This window comes from Mustela putorius, unplaced genomic scaffold (assembly GCF_011764305.1).
Source record: "Mustela putorius furo isolate JIRA1106 unplaced genomic scaffold, ASM1176430v1.1 tig00003856_pilon_pilon_pilon, whole genome shotgun sequence".
In the NCBI taxonomy this organism is placed as follows: domain Eukaryota; kingdom Metazoa; phylum Chordata; class Mammalia; order Carnivora; family Mustelidae; genus Mustela; species Mustela putorius.
This window is the reverse complement of record NW_025422008.1, coordinates 1,448,578-1,467,381: the sequence shown is the minus strand read 5'-3', so window position 1 is coordinate 1,467,381 and position 18,804 is coordinate 1,448,578. Positions and strand designations below refer to the sequence as shown.

General features: G+C 42.6%; 1 protein-coding gene and 1 pseudogene across 1 annotated transcript in view; both read left to right on the top strand.

Annotated features, from left to right (window-relative positions):
* The window catches only part of LOC123387558 (saoe class I histocompatibility antigen, A alpha chain-like), a 156,423-nt gene that overhangs the window by 24,736 nt on the left and 112,883 nt on the right, over window positions 1-18,804 (top strand). The gene's annotated exons all lie outside the window — the stretch shown is intronic.
* On the top strand, window positions 10,802-17,773 carry LOC123387577 (annotated as a pseudogene).

Below are 18,804 nucleotides of genomic sequence, written 5' to 3'. Positions count from 1 at the left end.
TAAATGATCATCTGAGATGGTTGCCAGAAGGGAGGAGTAGAGGCTGGGGACATGCGGGAGAGGGAGGGAGTACACAGGCTTCCAGTTCCAGAATGAATAAGTGACAGGAATAAAAGGCATAGCACAAGGAAGACAGTAGGATGACACTGCCATAGGGCTGCATCGGGCAGATGGGAGCGACACCTGTGAGGAATAGAGCGTGACATGCGAACTTGTCACATCATTCCTTTTACACTGGAGACTACTGGAACATTATGTGTTAACTATACCCCCAATTTAAATACTTTTTATTTTTATTTTTTAATTTTTTTTTTAAAGATTTTATTTATTTATTTGACAGAGAGAAATCACAAGTAGATGGAGAGGCAGGCAGAGAGAGAGAGAGGGAAGCAGGCTCCCTGGTGAGCAGAGAGCCCGATGCGGGACTCGATCCCAGGACCCTGAGCTCATGACCTGAGCCGAAGGCAGCGGCTTAACCCACTGAGCCACCCAGCGCCCAATTTAAATACTTTTTAAAATTATTTTCTTATGATTTCAGCTGTTTTAACATTTTACATTACTGAATATGCATGGCAAATTCTAATATTGGATACGAGAATTGATAAAATGTATAAATGTATATTTAATTTACACAAAGCAAGATGAAAACAAATTAAAAATATAAATACCTGGGGCGCCTGGGTGGCTCAGTGGGTTAAGCCTCTGCCTTGGGCTCAGGTCATGATCTCAGGGTCCTGGGATCAAGCCCCACATCGGGCTCTCTGCTCAGCAGGGAGCGTGCTTCCCCCTCTCTCTCTGCCTGCCTCACTGCCTAGTTGTAATCTCTCTCTCTGTGTCCAATAAATAAAATATTTTTTTCAAAAGGGGGGTGAAGGGAAGCAAAAGTTTATAGTGAAGGTGAGAACAGAAAGGAAAGAGAAAGCTCTCTAGAGTGACAGGGGTCCTGAATGGGCTGCCACTGATGGCTTTTAGTGGCAGTCTCTTCTTGAGAACTAACTGGGAAGCTTGTGGCCTTGAGATTCTTGTAACATATTGGCTTGAGCAAGGACCATTGAGAAACTGTTAATGAATTACTTCTTTGGAGTTTGGTCATTTTCTGTGATACACTGTAGCTGCCAAAGAAAAATACTCCTGACCATTCGACCCCTTCGGAGGCCAGGGGTCTGTTTCCTTATCTCTTGTTGACTCTGGATTAGAGCTTCTGCCTGCCAGGAATGGTGTCTCAGCCAGGGGGCCCCTGCCTCTTCCTGCCTACACCTTAAACCTTTCCCTATTCAATACCGGATGAATGCATCAAACGTCAGACTTCATGGTTGGCAGGGCACTTGGAAGTCTCCGGGAAATCTCAGGAACAATGTAACCACAGAGAAGGTCAGTATCATAATCTGAGTAGAAACTGCACATCCTTGATTCTCCACTAATCGCACAGGCGGAGGGCAGCTCACTCAGGACCTAGGGCAAAAATGCAGCCACTGGATGCAGAAAAACAGGGCATGGACAACAGCTGTCAGCACTGCAGGGGCTCAGGCCATAGTGGGGTCTGCTCAGGCTCAACAATTCTAGGAAAAGAACAGTCTTCAAAAAAATAAAATAGATTCCAGATTTGTTTAAACATAAAATCCATAATCCACTTTTAAAGAACATATTACCAGACATACAAAGAAATGTATGACTTATTCAAACAGAAATGTGTGACTCTAATGAGAAAGTCAACAGAAACGTATTCCCAGTGCGCCCAGATGTGGGAATCAGCACCAAAGGCTCCCACATAGCTTCAGGAAATATGTTCAAAGAACTGAATAAATATGTGTTGAAGGAATTTAATAACAAGAAAATCTTGTTATTAAATGGTGAACAGAAAGGAAACTGGAACAAAGAAGCAGAATGAACTAGAAGACCATATAGGAATTCTAGAACAAAAAGAAAGATACATAGTAAAATTCCATAGGTAAACTGCATTGAAAGCCTGGAGAGGCAGAATGAAGAATCAATTTGTTTGAATATAAATAGATAATTCAGACTGGAGACTGACCCTGGATGGGACCTTCTCCTGGGTGCACAGCCCTGTGTCCCTGCTGGGGGGCCCAAGGAGACCCCGGGGAGGTCCCTGGGGAGAGACTCAAAGGCCCTTCAGGTCTTCTACTCTCAGCCCTGTTGCCACACCGGGAGGGTGGGGGGGTGGGGTGGGAGGATGGTGCTGCTGCGCTCCCGTCCTTAACCGCCAGGGGGTGCACGAGGCTCCGCTGAGTAGGGTCCAGATGGAGGAACTGCAAACTCCGTGTCCTGGGGGAGAGTAAGGGGCCTTCTGAGCAGCGCTGGGGGGCAGGTGCAGCGGTGGGTCAGGGATCCGGAGAGAGGAGCGTTCTGGAGCCCTGCCCGTGTCTGAGTTGCCATCTGTCCTCCCCACAACACATCTTTCCAGGCCCTGGACCGCAAGTCCAGGAAAACGGAAAAGTAGATCCTCAATCCTTCTGGACCGATTCCCTCTTTGAGGGCTATTTTACAAAAGACACTCTTTTATCTTAGAATAGTTGGAGATTTACAGAGAAGTGACAAGGTTAGTGCAGAGTCCCTGAGCACCCCACACTCTCTTGTCCTGTCCGTTAACCCCAATCTCACCGTCGTGCATTTGTCACAGCTAATGACACCATATTCACACATTACTATCTCCACACCGGATTTGCTGTCATGGTTTTGTTTTCTTTCCCAAGATCCCAACCAAATTGCCTCATTGAGTCCCATTATGGCTCCTTCCGGCTCCTCTGGCTGTGACTGTGTCTCAGAGTGTCCCTGTTTTTCATGACCCTGACATGTTTGAGGAGATGGTTTGCGTACTTTGTAGACTGTCTCTCATTGTGAATCAGGCTGACTGAGGCTGTGGAGTTTGGGAAAACCACACCTGGGCAGGCCGTTCTCCACACAACATTGCAAGAACATACAGTGATCACTCGCTCGTCATGGATGAAGTTGACCTTCACCCCTTGGCTGAGGTCGTCTAATCCAGATGCTCCCTGTGAAGTTCCTTCTTTGGCTTTGTCCTGTCCGTAGTCTTTGCAGGAGGTCACGAAGTACAGCCCACAGGTGAGGGCTGTTCCACTGGGACAATTTGCATGCAGGTTGTTGTGCAAACATGAGTTCTCAAATGACTTGGGTAAGTACCTTACAGGGGGATCAGCAGCTTGTGTGCTTAGTCTATGTTTGACTTTATAAGAAGCTGCTGACCGTCTCCTACAGGAGCTGTGCTGTTCTGTCTTCCTGCCATTAGTGACTGAACCTTTCTGTGGCTCCCTGTCCTGGTCAGCAGGTGACACTATCATTGTCTGGATTCCCACCATCTAACAGTGTGTGATGGCAGATCACTGTTGTCACCTGCATTTCCCTGATGACACCTGCTGCTGAACATCTTTTCATGCGCTTATTACCCATGAGTACATCTTCAGCTCTCCATACTTTTGCTCATTTTTTAATGAGTTGTTTTCTTATTGGTCCTTTTTAAGGGTTTTATGAGTATTCTAAAACAAGTCCTTTATCACACTGTGATTTGTGATTTGTAAATATTTTCTCCCAGTCTGTGGCCTGAGCTTGTTTCCTGATATAACAGTGGACATTAGGGTACAGGTGTATTTTTCAAATAGGAGACATGACAAATGGCTGACTGCGCTGGATTTTGGGTAGAGAACGTGGGTTACTGGAGGATGAGGGATTACCATATGACTTCTTTATTTTTGAACATTTGTATCTATTGAATTCTCTAGCAGGTGAATGAATAATGTTTAAAAAAGAAACTACCCTAAAATCCCTAACACCTGACAGATCATCCTCAGACCATAATTGAAGACTCAGGTTCTCATCTGAACCTGAGTCGTCTTCATCATCACCAACTAATCATCTTTTCACCAAATTATTTCACTTTTGAATTTCTTTGTCTGAACCAGGTGGGCTAGATTGTATGGATAAATTCTCCCAGTAAAATAGCTTAAAATGCATGCAATGTAGAAAAACCATTGTCTTGAAAACATGAAAAGACAGGATAATAATAAGTAAAACAATGAGCACACCCCAAAAAGAAGGGAAAGACCCTGCTTCAAGCAAAGTCTCTGTGAGTTCCCTGCTCAGAGCACAGACCAGCCCTTCCAGCTCTGTGCCCTGAGATGCTGATTTTCTTACCATCTCCTTCTCTTTTAAAGCATTTACATTCTCATTATGATGAGTATGTATGATGTACAATATATATGATGTAATCTATATTCACCATAGAAAAATTATAAAATGGGAAAAGTGATAAACGACAAAGTAAAAACAATGTAATTCTCACATTTGAGCTGTTTTGTTGCATTTACTTCTATTCTCTTATCTATCCTCCTGCTGCTGAAAATCTCTCTCTCTCTCTCTCTCTCTCTCTAAGGTGAAGAGCACAGAGTTCAGGGCCCCAGCTGTGCTCTCTCCAGATGCCATTTCCCCAGTCAGCTCCCTGTCACCCTCCTGAGAGGGCTGCCTCTCACTTCTTCCTCCCTCCTCAGCTTCCTTGACTCCCTCTCTGCTCCCCTCTGAGGGGATGAGCTCATTTGTTCCTCACTCAGAAAAGAATGACTCAGGTGAGAACTGCACAGGCCCCCCACCTCACTCCCCACCTCTGCACCTGTGTCCTCATCTTCTAAGCAGTGATGGGGGAGGGGCCCTCCTGTTTCAGGCTGCCCATTCACGTCACACCCGGCCCCTCACTCACCTGCATCATGCCCTTCCCCCTCCCTCCTGGCTCAGCCATTCCTGCTACAAACATGCTGGGATGACTCCCATGCAGCCACTTAAGGCAAAACTAAATCAACCAAAATAAAATCATTCCATAAAAACAACACTTGATCCCATGACTCCTCCAACTCCTGCCCCATCTCTATGGCCTCCGTGCAGAACTCGTCCTGACCCATCATCTCACCCCCCGTGTTGTCTTTGTAGCCAATGGTTAGAGGCACAGAGTTTTACAAGTCAAATCCTTCTACGGTCCTTGATATCAAGACAGATGACCCCAAGCTTCGATGCCCCCATTTCCTGAATCTCAGAGAACAGCTGCATTAGTTCTTCTGGCTGATTCTCTGATTATTGCTTCTGTGCCTCTCAGCAGCCTGCTTCTCAGACTCCTTCTCTGGTCTTCAGGTTTATGTGTCATCTTTCCTGAATTGGCTCCTCTTTCACACTCTCCCATCTGCTCCATATAATTATTTGATAATTTCGATGAGCTCAATGTTCAGTGTTTCCTCTATTATGACCATGAAATGCTAGTCACAACTGAGTCTTCTGTAGACTTATGATTGCGATCCCTTTCCTGAATCAACTTTTTATTTTTCCCCAGAGTAAATAAATATCTTATTTCTTCATTTACTTTTTTTCTCTTTTTCTCTTTTTAAATCCTTCCTCTGCTCCCCCTGAGTAAACCTTCATGAACATACTGGAGCCCATCCACTCCTCTCCCATCTTCATGTCTGTATAGCCGCCTGGTCGGCAGCCCTCAATCCTGCCCCATGGGGAGGGGATGCCAGCACCCCTGGGGCAGGGCTGACACCCAGACCTCCTGCAGCTCTTCCTGGGGGAACTAGGCCTCTCTCCTGCTGGCTCCCTGTGGTCAGGATCCCATGTGCTCCCCTTGTTTGGTTTTCTCCATCATTTGTCCCACTCTGCCTACTGCTGTCCTGTGGAAGGAAACATGGAAAGGAGAACAGAAAATCTCACACCAGAGGAGACTGTCACACAGTAGCGTTGGACAGAGATGTCCTCGGGATTTGGGGGCCTTGTCTCATGCCTTCCAGCTCCCAGGCCTGTGTTGTTGTCTCTTGGAGTTTTCAAGGCATCTGCCCTTCCACCCTCTTTCTGACATTTCACTACGAAGTGTCCTGGTGTGGCTCTCCTCTCACCTGCTCTAGGTAAGAATTGGAGTCGGTCTCTCAACAAGTGTGTTTATCCCTATAAGCTTGGAGGAATACTCTTGAAATTTTTTCATTATTTCCTATTCACGTAATTTTCTTTAAAGATTTATTTGACAGAGAAAACACAGTGACAGAGGGAAAACAACAGGGGAAGTGAGAGAGGGAGAAGCAGGCTTCCCGCTGAGCAGGTACCAGGGCAGGACCCTGGGATAATGACTGAGCCACCCAGGCACTCCTCACCATTGTTTTTAAAAATGTTGTTATTAACTTGTTGGGAACATTTGATCGAGAAACAAACAGGTCTTCTCTCCTGCTACCATCACATTCCTGATTTTATGACTTCGGGGAAGGAAAACAGTTATCACCCAGTGTATCCACTCAATTATTCATTCCTATGGTTATATTGTTAGTTTCCCAGAGCTCTTTCCTGTTCCATGATTGTACAGCACTGTGTGGAGTTGTGTTTTTTTTCACATCCATATGTCTGTTGCATCCTGTAGATGTGACTGATCCTAGTGGTAAGGGCCCTGCTAGGTCTCCTGGTTTCTGCTTTCATGATATCATGACCTTTCTCCACACAACACTCCTCTGAGGAGCGACTTACATTTTCCTCTGTCATTTCTGCTCCATGCCCATCTCCCACATGACAGTGCCAGTGTTCTGTCCAGGGTGTCACCCTTGCTCTGCGCTGTAGCTCTAGAGGCCAGCTGATCCTGAGTCCCTGGATGCCTCGAGATGTCCACTGGATGACGGACTTTAGTGTGATTTGAGCAGCTGAGTCACATTGCTCCTTAATGTTCTCCTGGGCTCTGAGCCCAGCAGCCTCCCATCACCAAACATTCTGGAATATTGCCACAGCTCACTTTCCTAGAGTGCACAGACATACCGCCCCCCACCCCCACCCCAGACAAGAAGCAATGAACAAATCAGCAAGGTCTCTGGGAGCAAACATTTTGGGCTGAACACTAGCTCCACCACATCCTTGTCTCCGAGTCTCCCTTTCCCTGTCTGAACAAACGGATGCCCTACAGGATGCCTCCTGGGCCGGCTTTCATGATTAAGTTCAACCCTCTGTGTAAATCACATGGTAAATCCCTGACGCATGCTAATGTTCCACTATCTGAACTTACCTTCATCATATTGATTATAGCGATTACATAACTTCCGTTCTTTGTTTTTATAAACCACAAGTGAACGCACATCCTTGTGAATGTTTGTAATCATCTCCTTAGGATAAAGTCCTCAAAGAAAATGTCTGTGTCACAATATAAGCACACAGCATTTGTGGAGATATTTTTCTAAAGCACCCATTGAAAATTGTGTCCCAGTGATCACTTGCATCAACCTTTATGACAGTGTTTCCCTGACCCTCTGATGAACACTCTCATCCCTTACTTTCGTCTTTGCCAAGTACATAGATTTATTTTATATATAGAAATATTTTATTTATTTTATAGCTTTATTCCTTTTATAGCTTTATTCCACATTCTCATATTTGTTTATGTTTTCTTATTACAATTACATTGGTTTGATGTTTCATTTCCACCTTCCCAAACTGTTTTCTAATATTTTTTTTAAAATTTTTTATTAATAAATGAAACAAGATGGGATTGGGAGGGAGACAAACCATAAGTGTTTTCTAATATTTTTAATTCTCTTTTCTTTCTTTTTCTTTTTTTATTATTTGACTGCATTTGACACACAATGTTATGCTCATTTCAGCTGTACAACATAGTGATTTGCCATGTAATCCAACAATTCCACTCTTGGGTATTTACCCAAGGAAAAGAGAAATACCAATTCTATAATTGTGTTTTGAATCAGTTGTAGCTCTTTTAAAATACGGAATTTTAAAAATATTTTTTATTTATTTGACAGACAGAGATCACAAGTAGGCAGAGAGGAAGGCAGAGAGAGAGAGAGTGGGAAGCAGGCTTCCCACTGAGCAGAGAGCCCAATGAGGGACTCGATCCCAGGATCTTGAGATCATGACCCCTGCTGAAGGCAGGGGCTTTAACCCACTGAGCCACCCAGGCGCCCCTAAAGTTTGGAATTAAACAGAGAAGAGCCAGCAGCCCCCAACATCGAGAGCTGCTCTGACACTGACAGTTGGGCTCAGTGTGGTCAGAAGCTGGCTAATGTCTACCACTTGGCCATATTCTTCTCCTGTGGGACTTCAGCCAGTCACCTCATAAAACATCACCATTCTGAAACCACATCACTCTGTGTCATTACAGAAAAACAAGGCACTGTACAACCCACAGAATAACAACCCACACGTCTGTGTGTCAGCTGATGTGAGCAATTGCTGCTTCTCCACCATAACTGCTCTCTCCTCGCTCTGGTCTGGCTGCTGGAGAGCGGACTCACTGAGATGCTCAACCATGGGATTGCCCACACGTCCTGACAACATGAAATCTAGAATGGGCCCCAACTTTCGTGGGTCCTCTCCAAAATTCCCATTCAAAGTCCATGTCCCTTAGGTTCCAACACCTTCATATTAAGATGCCCCGTGACCCCCAAAGGTGTGCGTTCTCTCTCACTGCAACAGATAATAGAGCCAATTTGAATGCCCCACAGGTGCTCCTGGTGGTCTTGGGCTGAAGAGCATTGAACCATGTTACCCTTTTGTCTTTCACAATTGTTTTTGTGTCTTTTAATTTGCTCATGGACATGAGTTTGTATCTTTGTGAGAGTGTGATTAACATGCAGATATTTCGTACTTTTCCTATAGGTTTTCGACACTAGACTGTGCTTAGAGAATTTCTTCATCCTACAGTTGTAAACATTTCATGTATATTTTCACCTTGGTAGAAATGAGGAGCAGAGGGTTTCACAAGGGTGAAGGGAAACATGGAGAATTGTCTGAACTTGGGCAAAAGTGTGGGGAGGAGCAAGAGGTAAAGGATGCTAAGGTGGTGAAATCTAAGATGTCCGCCTTCTGCTTTATGATGTTTACAAGTACGTACAGAGCCTACAAGGTACATGTTGTAGCCAATATACCCTCTCACCTGGGCTCAGTGAAGACTTAGTAAGCCTCCTTATGTTTACCAGGTGAACACAACCAACACCAAGACATCCAAAGTAATAGAGATAACAGTGAGCTCCAGGGGTGGGCATCTTGAACACTTATGACCTAGATGTGATAATCACGTTTTTGCTCATGTCTGTACACTTCAGCTGTCTCAATGCATGGTAATTACACTTTCATGCTATATTTTAGGCATATGTTTCAGATCCACATAGACAAATCTACGACTTCCATTTAAAGGTAAATTTAATACACATACACCCATGAGTCACACAGTCTCTTCTTTGAGGAGGATCCTGACAACTAAGAGCATTCTAGATAGGTATTGTCTGAATAGTAGCTATGAGCCACCTGTGGCTAAACTCCTATTCATTTAAAACAATTAAAAATACAACTGCTCAGCACACCAGCCCCATTTCAAGTGCCACCTGCATCTCAAGAGGCACTTGCATCTTGTGGCCACCATACTGGACAGCGCAGATACAGAACAATTCCTTCCACACAGACTGTTGTATTGGAAGGTGCTGTGCTTCATGCTTTGTGGGTCTCAAGTCAAACATATTAGACACATGTAGAGTGAAAAGACCAACATGATTTCTCTTACAGATGACATCAGATTTCTGTCTGGGATGTGAATACATACGAAGCCGATGTGTCACAAAATCAAAGTCGGTTATGTATGGATCTCGTGCCTACAGGTAAAAACTGTCCCCAGTTACAAAAGGGAAATCCCTGTCCCTCCACCTCCCTTCCCAGACTGGGGACCCTCTCTTCCATCTCATTTCCAGGAGATGAGTTCTCTTCCAAATGCACTCAGGGGCTAGAGTCAGAGCTGAGTTTTCAGACCAGGAAGTGTAGCTCAGGGAGAGGGATTCTGCTGAGTGAGGAGGAGGCCAGAGCAGGACAAGTGGGAGACTCTCCCAGGGTTTTCAGAGCAGCCATTCTCAAAGTATGGTCTGGGGAACACCTGAAGTCACTGAGTACCTTGCACAGAATCCATGAAATTAACACTATTTTCATAACATCACTTAGACATTGTTTGCCTTTTCACCACTTTTACATTCACACTCAGGTAAAACTTAGTAAGAATGGAGGTGATGGGTGCACAGGGCAATTGTTATTCTTCACCACTACTCACTTCCATAAAAAGACAAAACACTCTTTCCACCATTTTCCCAACCCACCATAATGGTCCCATGAATGTCCCAGCAGATGCTCTCAAGAGTATTAATGCCTAGAAGAGAAGCAAAGGCAGATCTTGTTAGGCCATGCTCCAAAGTCATCATACCATTTCCAACTGTGATGACGAAGCAGGTTACATTGGGAATTTGAAATCACTGATGATCACTGAGCTGGGAACATTGCTGGGAACCTCATGGGTAGCTTAAACTCCAGTGAAGTGAGAAGCCATAGATTTAATGTACAACTTAAAGATCTAGAAAAATGGCAGAGGAATCCAGACCCATCCCTCCATTTTGGTTTCCTTGTCCTGAGAACCTCAGCTGGCACCATGAAGAAGCAAGACAAAACACACATGAGGGGAAATCCTTGGATTCTTTCTCTAGGGAGGTAATGCCTATGTGCAAGAAAATACCTCAAAACAAAAGTAGGACAAAACAATACTAGAATCACATTAAAACATTCTGATTGCATTAAAAATTATCTTTATTAATCATTTTCAACAATTCATCTTTATTAAACATTCTCAACAATCCACATTCAAACATGTCTTTATGATGATGTGGGGTGTATAGCCCTTCTACATACAGAAACCGCTTGGAAAATAATTTGTGTAAAATTAACTGCCCCCCTTTTCTTTTTTAACAGAATTACTTTTTAACTGAAGGAATGAATGACACAGAAACTTGGATTATTAAGACTAGGACATTTGGCAAGACAGTTTCTGGAAGTTGCCATAGGTGGCTCATAGTTACTATTCAAACAGTACATATCCAGTTTCTGGAAAATGAACATGAACTTAATTAACCTTTCATGAAAATCAACTCACATATGCCAGCTGAGTACTTGTTGCCTTGATCAAATATAAGCTCTCAAGAGAAAATCAGAAGCTTGTGATGTACCAATAAACTTCACAGCCTCCCATTACTGACAAACTTTTCTATTGGGATCTGGGGTAATATTAAAACAAATATGGGGGTTCCTGCGTGGCTCAGTCAGTTAAGCATCTGCCTTTGGCTCAGGTCATGATCCAAGTGTCCAGGGATAGAGCCCCACATCAGATTGTCTGCTCACTGGAGAGCTTCTCCCTCTTCCTCTGCCTGCTACTATGCCTACTTGTGCTCTCTATCTCTTTGTCAAATAAATAAATAAAATCTTTTAAAAAGGCATATTGTTTTTTAAGATTTTATTTATTTATTTGACAGAGAGAGAAGGATCACAAGTAGGCAGAGAAGCAGGCAGAGAGAGAGGGGGAAGCAGGCTCCCTGCTGAGCAGAGAGCCTGATGCAGGGCTCTATCCCAAGACCCTGAGATCATGACCCGAGCTTAAGGCAGAAGTTTAACCCACTGAATCACCAGGAGCCCCCAAAATATGACTCTTTGATAAATCAATTTCAATCTCATCTACACTGGTACATGTACATAACTTAAACAACACATCACTTTTTAAAAATTTTTATTTAAAAAGAATTCATTGTTTATGCACCACACCCAGTGCTCCATGCAATATGTGCCCTCCATAGTACACACCACTAGGCTCACCCAACCTCCCACTCCTCTCGCCTCCAAAACCCTCAGTTTATTTCTCAGAGTCCACAGATTATCCCTCCAGTTTCCCCCAACTCACTTTTCCTCTCCATCTCCCTATGTCCTCAGTATTATTCCTTATGCTCTACAAATAAGTGAAACCATATGATAATTGACTCTCTCTGCCTGACTAATTTTCCCTCAGTATAATCTTCTAGTCCCATCCATGTTGCTACAAAAGTTGGGTATTCATCCTTTCTGATGGAGGTATAATACTCCATTGTGTATGTATATATGGTCCACATATTCTTTATCCATTTGTCTGTTGAAGGGCATTTTGGTTCTTTCCACAGCTTGGTGACTGTGACCATTGCTGCTATGAACATTAGGGTACAGATGGCCCTTCTTTTCACGACATCTGTATCATTGGGGTAAATACCCAGTAGTGCAGTGGCAGGGTCATAGGGAAACTCTATTTTTAGTTTCTTAAGGAATGTCCACATTGTTTTCCAAAGTGGCTGCACCAAGTTGCATTCCCACCAACAGTGTCAGAGGGTTCCCCTTTCCCCACATCCTCTCCAACAAATGTTGTTTACTGTCTTGTTAATTTTGGCCATTCAGCACATTACTTTTTTAAAAATCATGCATTAGTACAAGATCTGTTTCCTGTGCCAGATGGGCCTGTGGATTTTAATGTAACAGAGATTGCAAAAATGTAAAATGCTAGGCCGTGATCGTATAGTGGTTAGTACTCTGCGTTGTGTAAAATGCTAGAGCATCTGTCTACAAGAGACCCATTTTGAACCTAAAGATACACCCAGACTGAAAGTGAAAGGATTGAGAAGCATCTTTCATGCCAATGGGCCTCAAAAAAAGGCTGGGGTAGCGATTCTCATATAAGACAAATTAGATTTTAAGCTAAAGACTGTAGTCAGAGATCCAGAAGGACACTACATCATTCTTAAAGGGACTATCCACCAAGATGATCTAACAATTGTAAATATCTATGCCCCCAATATGGGAGCAGCCAATTACATAAAAAAACTGTTAATCAAGAGAAAGAGTCATATTGATATGAATACACTAATTGTAGGAGATCTTAACATGCCTCTCTCAGAAACAGACAGATCATTGAAGCAGAAAATCAATAAAGAAACAAGAGCATTGAATGACACATTGGACCAGATGGACCTCATAGACATATACAGAACATTCCACCCTAAAACAACAGAATATTCATTCTTCTCAAGTGCACATGGAACCTTCTCCAGAATAGACCACATACTGGGTCACAAATCAGGACTCAACTGATACCAAAAGACTGAGATTATTCCTTGCACATTCTCAGATCACAATGCTTTGAAACTGGAGCTCAATCACAAGGAAAAGTTCAGGAGGAACTCAAACACCTGGAAGCTAAAGACCACCTTGCTTAAGAATGCTTGGATCAACTAGGAGATCAAAGAAGAATTGAAACAATTCATGGAAACCAATGAGAATGAAGACACTTCAGTCCAAAACCTATGGGATACAGGAAAGGCAGTCCTAAGGGGGAAATACATAGCCATCCAAGCATCCCTCAAAAAAATTGAAAAATCCAGAACACACCAGCTGTCTCTACACCTTAAAGAACTGGAGAATCAACAACAAATCAAACCAACTCCACACATAAGAAGGGAAATCATCAAGATTAGAGCTGAGATCAATGAGGTAGAAACCAGAGATACAGTAGAATGTATCAATGAAACTAGAAGCTAGTTTTTTGAAAGAATCAATAAGATCAATAAACCATTGGCGACACTAATCCAAAAGAAAATTAGGAATGAAAAGGGAGAGATCACAACGAACACCAAGGAAGTAGAAAAAATAATCAGAAGTTATTATCAGCAGTTATATGCCAATAAGCTAAGCAACCTAGATGAAATGGATGCATTCCTGGAAAGCTATAAACTCCCAAAATTGAACCGGGAAGAAATTGACAACCTGAATAGACCAATATCTAGTAGCGAGATTGAAGTAGTGATCAAAAACCTCCCAAAAAAACAAGAGCCCAGGACCTGATGGATTCCCTGGGGAATTCTACCAAACTTTCAAAGAAGAAATAACACCTATTCTCCTGAAGCTGTTTCAAAAATTGAAGCAGAAGGAAAACTTCCAGACTCTTTCTATGAAGTCAGCATTACCGTGATACCCAAACCAGGCAAAGACCCTGCCAAAAAAGAGAATTTCAGACTAATATCACTGATGAATATGGATGCTAAGATTCTCAACAAGATCCTAGCAAACAGGATCCAACAGCACATTAAAAAGATTATCCACCATGACCAGGTGGGATTTATTCCTGGGCTACAAGGATGGTTCAACACTCGCAAATCAATCAATGAGATAGAAAAAATTAATAAAAGAAGAGAGAAGAACCACATGGTCCTCTCAATTGATGCAGAAAAAACATTTGACAAAATCCAGCATCTGTTCCTGATTAAAACGCTTCAAAGTATAGGGACAGACAGAACATTCCTGAACTTCATAAAATCTATCTATGAAAGACCCACAGCAAATATCATCCTTAATGGGAAAAAGCTTGCAGCCTTCCCATTGAGATCAGGAACACAACAAGGATGCCCACTCTCACCACTCTTGTTTAACATAGTATTAGAAGTCCTAGCAACGGCAATCAGACAACAAAGAGAAATAAAAGGTATCCAAATTGGTAATGAAGAAGTCAAACTCTCTCTCTTTGAAGATGACATGATTCTTTATATGGAAGACCCAAAAGACTCTACCCCCAAACTACTAGAACTCATACAACAATTCAGCAACATGGCAGGATACAAAGTCAATGCACAGAAATCAGTGGCCTTCTTATACACTAATAATGAAAATGCAGAAAGGGAAATTAGAGAATCGATTCCATTTACTATAGCACCAAGAACCATAAAATACCTGGGAATAAACCTAACCAAAGAGGTAAAGGAGGAACTACAGAATACTCATGAAAGAAATTGAAGAAGGCACAAAAAGATGGAAGACCATTCCATGCTCTTGGATCGGAAGAATAAACATTGTTAAAATGTCTATACTGCCTAGAGCAATCTATACTTTTAATGCCATTCCGATAAAAATCCCACCAGTATTCTTCAAAGAGCTGGAGCAAATAATCCAAAAATTTGTATGGAATCAGAAGAGACCCCAAATCACTAAGGAAATGTTGAAAAACAAAAATAAAATGGGGAGCATCACTTTACCTGATTTCAAGCTTTACTACAAAGCTGTGATCACCAAGACAGCATGGTACTGGCATAAAAACAGACACATAGACCAGTGGAACAGAGTAGAGAGCCCAGATATGGACCCTCAACTCTATGGTCAAATAATCTTCGACAAAATGGGAACAAATATACAGTGGAAAAAAGACAGTCTCTTCTATAAATGGTGCTGGGAAAACTGGACAACTATAAGTAGAAGAATAAAACTCGACCATTCTCTTACACCGTACACAAAGATAAACTCAAAATGGATAAAAGACCTCAACATGAGACAGGAATCCATTAGAATCCTAGAGGAGAACATAGGCAGTAATCTCTTCGATATCAGCCACAGCAACTTCTTTCAAGATATCTCTCCAAAGGTAAAGGAAACAAAAACAAAAATAAACTTTTGGGACTTCATCAAAATCAAAAGTTTCTGCACAGCAAAGGAAACAGTCAAGAAAACAAAGAGGCAACCCACGGAATGGGAGAAGATATTTGCAAATGACAGTACAGACAAAAGGTTGATATCCAGGCTCTATAATGAACTCCTCCAACTCAACACACACAAAACAGACAATCATATCAAAAAATGGGCAGAAGATATGAACAGACACTTCTCCAATGAAGACATACAAATGGCTATCAGATCCATGAAAAAATGTTCATCATCACTAGGTATCAGGGAGATTCAAATTAAAACCACATTGAGATATCACCTTACACCAGTTCGAATGGCCAAAATTAGCAAGACATGAAACAACATGTGTTGGAGGGGATGTGGAGAAAGGGGAACCCTCTTATACTGTTGGTGGGAATGTAAGTTGGCGCAGCCTCTTTGGAGAACAGTGTGGAGATTCCTCAAGAAATTATAAATAGAACTTCCCTATGACCCTTCCATTGCACTCCTGGGTATTTACCCCAAAGATACAGATGTAGTGAAAAGAAGGGCCATCTGTACCTCAATGTTTATAGCAGCAATGGCTCAGTCGCCAAACTGTGGAAAGAACCAAGATGCCCTTCAACAGACGAATGGATAAGGAAGATGTGGTCCATATACACTATGGAGTATTATGCCTCCATCAGAAAGGACGAATACCCAACTTTTGTAGCAACATGGATGGGACTGGTAGAGATTATGCTGAGTGAAATAAGTCAAGCAGAGAGAGTCAATTATCATATGGTTTCACTTATTTGTGGAGTATAACAAATATCATGGAGGACAAGGGGTGTTAGAGAGAAGGGAGTTGGGGTAAATTGGAAGGGGAGGTGAACCATGAGAGACTATGGACTCTGAAAAACAATCTGAGGGTTTTGAAGGGGCGGGGGGTGGGAGGTCACGGTACAAGGTGGTGGGTATTATAGAGGGCACGGATTGCATGGAGCACTGGGTGTGGTGCAAAAATAATGAATACTGTTATGCTGAAAATAAATAAATAATTAATTAAAAAAAAAAAAGAAAATGAGAAACTCATGATTGGATCCTGTAATCAGTGTTCTGATTCCTGGGTCAAGCATTATGATTCCTTACGCTTCCTGGAGGACAAATAGCCGTGCTACATAGTGTTTAGGTTAGACTCTCAGGATGCCCAGGGATATGACTGGATATTCACTGCCTGGTCTCCAGAACATTCTCATGATCATCAAAATTTGTTGAATGCAGGAACAAGTGTGAATCTGAAAAGGGAGTTTGAAGGGAGCCACATTACAGATGAAGTGTTCGGAACAGTAAAGGAAGATGCATCATTACACAGATATAAAAAACACTTGCCATCACAATCTTCTCCTGCCCCATTGACCACAGCTGAGGAAGAAACACAACAGATTAAAATTAATGAGTGCTGTGAAGTGTGTAAACCTGGTGATTCACAGACCTGTACCCCTGGGGATAAAAATATATGTTTATAAAAATAAAAAATTAAAAAAAAAAAAATTAAAATTAATGAGGTACAAACTGACATGGGTGAGGACACGCAGCATTAAACACTACATGAGTAGCATTTCCTATATTTCGAGAAGCTTTTCAAGCTTAGGAAACATGAAGTAACAGCTATGTGTAATTGGACATAGATATGAAAGATGAAATTATAATTTTGGCCAACACAACAAAGACAGAACTGAAAGACTTGCCAGGGAGGATTCCCAAGGATTTAGCATGTTACGATTTCTTCCTGTATAAACGTTCCCATGAAGGAGACAGTTTGAAGTCCATAGTTTTTATTTATTCAATGCCTGGATAGACATGCAGTAAAGAGAACGGGTACTGTATTCTAGCTGTGAGAGCCCTCTGCCAGAAACTGTTGAAAGACAACTACAAATGGACTTCATTAGAAAGATTGAGATAGGGTGCTTGGGCCTCAGTCAGTTAAGTGTCTGCCTTCAGCTCAGGTCATGATCTCAGGGACATGGGATCAAGCCCCATGTCTTGCTCTCTGCTTGGCAGGGAGCCTGCTTATCTCTCTCCCTCTGCCCTCCCCTCTGCTTGTGCATGGTCTCTCTCTCTCTCTCTCTATCTCAAATAAATAAAATATATTTTTAAATTTTATTTATTTGACAAACAGAGATCACAAGTAGACAGAGAGGCAGGCAGAGAGAGAGAGGGAAGCAGGTTTCCCGCAGAGCATAGAGCCCCATGTGGGGCTCGATTCCAAGACCCTGAGATCATCACCTGAGCTGAAGGCAGAGGCTTAACCCACTGAGCAACCCAGGCGCCCCTCAAATAAATAAAATCTTAAAAAAAAAAAAAGAAAATAAAGAAAGATCAAGAGAGAAAATGGGGATGAGTTGACAGTGGACTTCCTTTATGAAGAAGAACACCCAAAGCAGCAGGCACATAGCAAAGTTTTGCAAAACCAAAATCATTGTATTGAGGATTCCAATCCTAGCTTTTAAAAAATCCAGCTTTACTACAGGAGAACTGTTAGATCACTCCCCACAGGTCAGCTCACTGAGCTGTTCATTTCTGTGTTCTTAATGTCAAGGTTACAGAAGACTATGTAGGATGTGCCATTAATTTTGTCATACTGTTTTCTAAATTGTGTGTAAAAGAATTTTTTAACTGTTACCACCTTTTAATGGAATTCTTCTGGGCACTGTCCTCTCCATTAGTGTTTTTCCAACATTACCCAAGACCCCACGGCTGTATCAGGCTCAGGATTATTTTGTCTCTTTGTCATAGGGCAGTTCTAATGTTTATGTTGATGCATAACAGTGAAGAAATGGAACAATGGGAAAAGCCCCCGTGTTTTGGACTTACCAATTCATGGCCAGTGGCCAACAGCCAGCCACATGATGAGGCAGAATGGTAATGGAAACATGGTCTATTAAAGGAATAGCCACAGGGGGTCTGGGCCCTTGCTCATTATGGGAATTTGGGGCGTGCTTCGAAGGAGGACATGTTGATGCCCATCACAAGAACCACCTTCTTAGTTTGGAAGTGGATTGGAACGGATGAGTGGGTGTCCTGGTGTCCTCTCTTGGGGTAGCCACCTAGGTCAGGGAAATAAGGGGACAGAGGGGGTTCTGGGAATGCAGGGAAAGGCTGAAATTCTGCAGTCCACTTGCATCTTCTGTGGCACAAAATACCAAACAGAACTGTTCTGGCTGCCAACCAAACACCACAGAGAGCTAGGAGACTGACCCCTCAGTAGGAAAGCCTTGAACATAACTGGCAAGTCAGAGCCATAACTGTAACCCCAAGGGGCGACAAAAGGGTCTTGACAGGAATTCATATTCTGGATTGTGCTTTGTTCACCCAGTGGTAGATGCAAATGGTCAGAGTGTTATTAAAACAAAATGTAGCTATGCTTCAATTAAAAGTCTAAAAAAATAAAATGCACAGAGAGGAGGACAGCTCAGGAAATGTTACATGTGCACACCTCCACGCACTACCCCCAGAGCA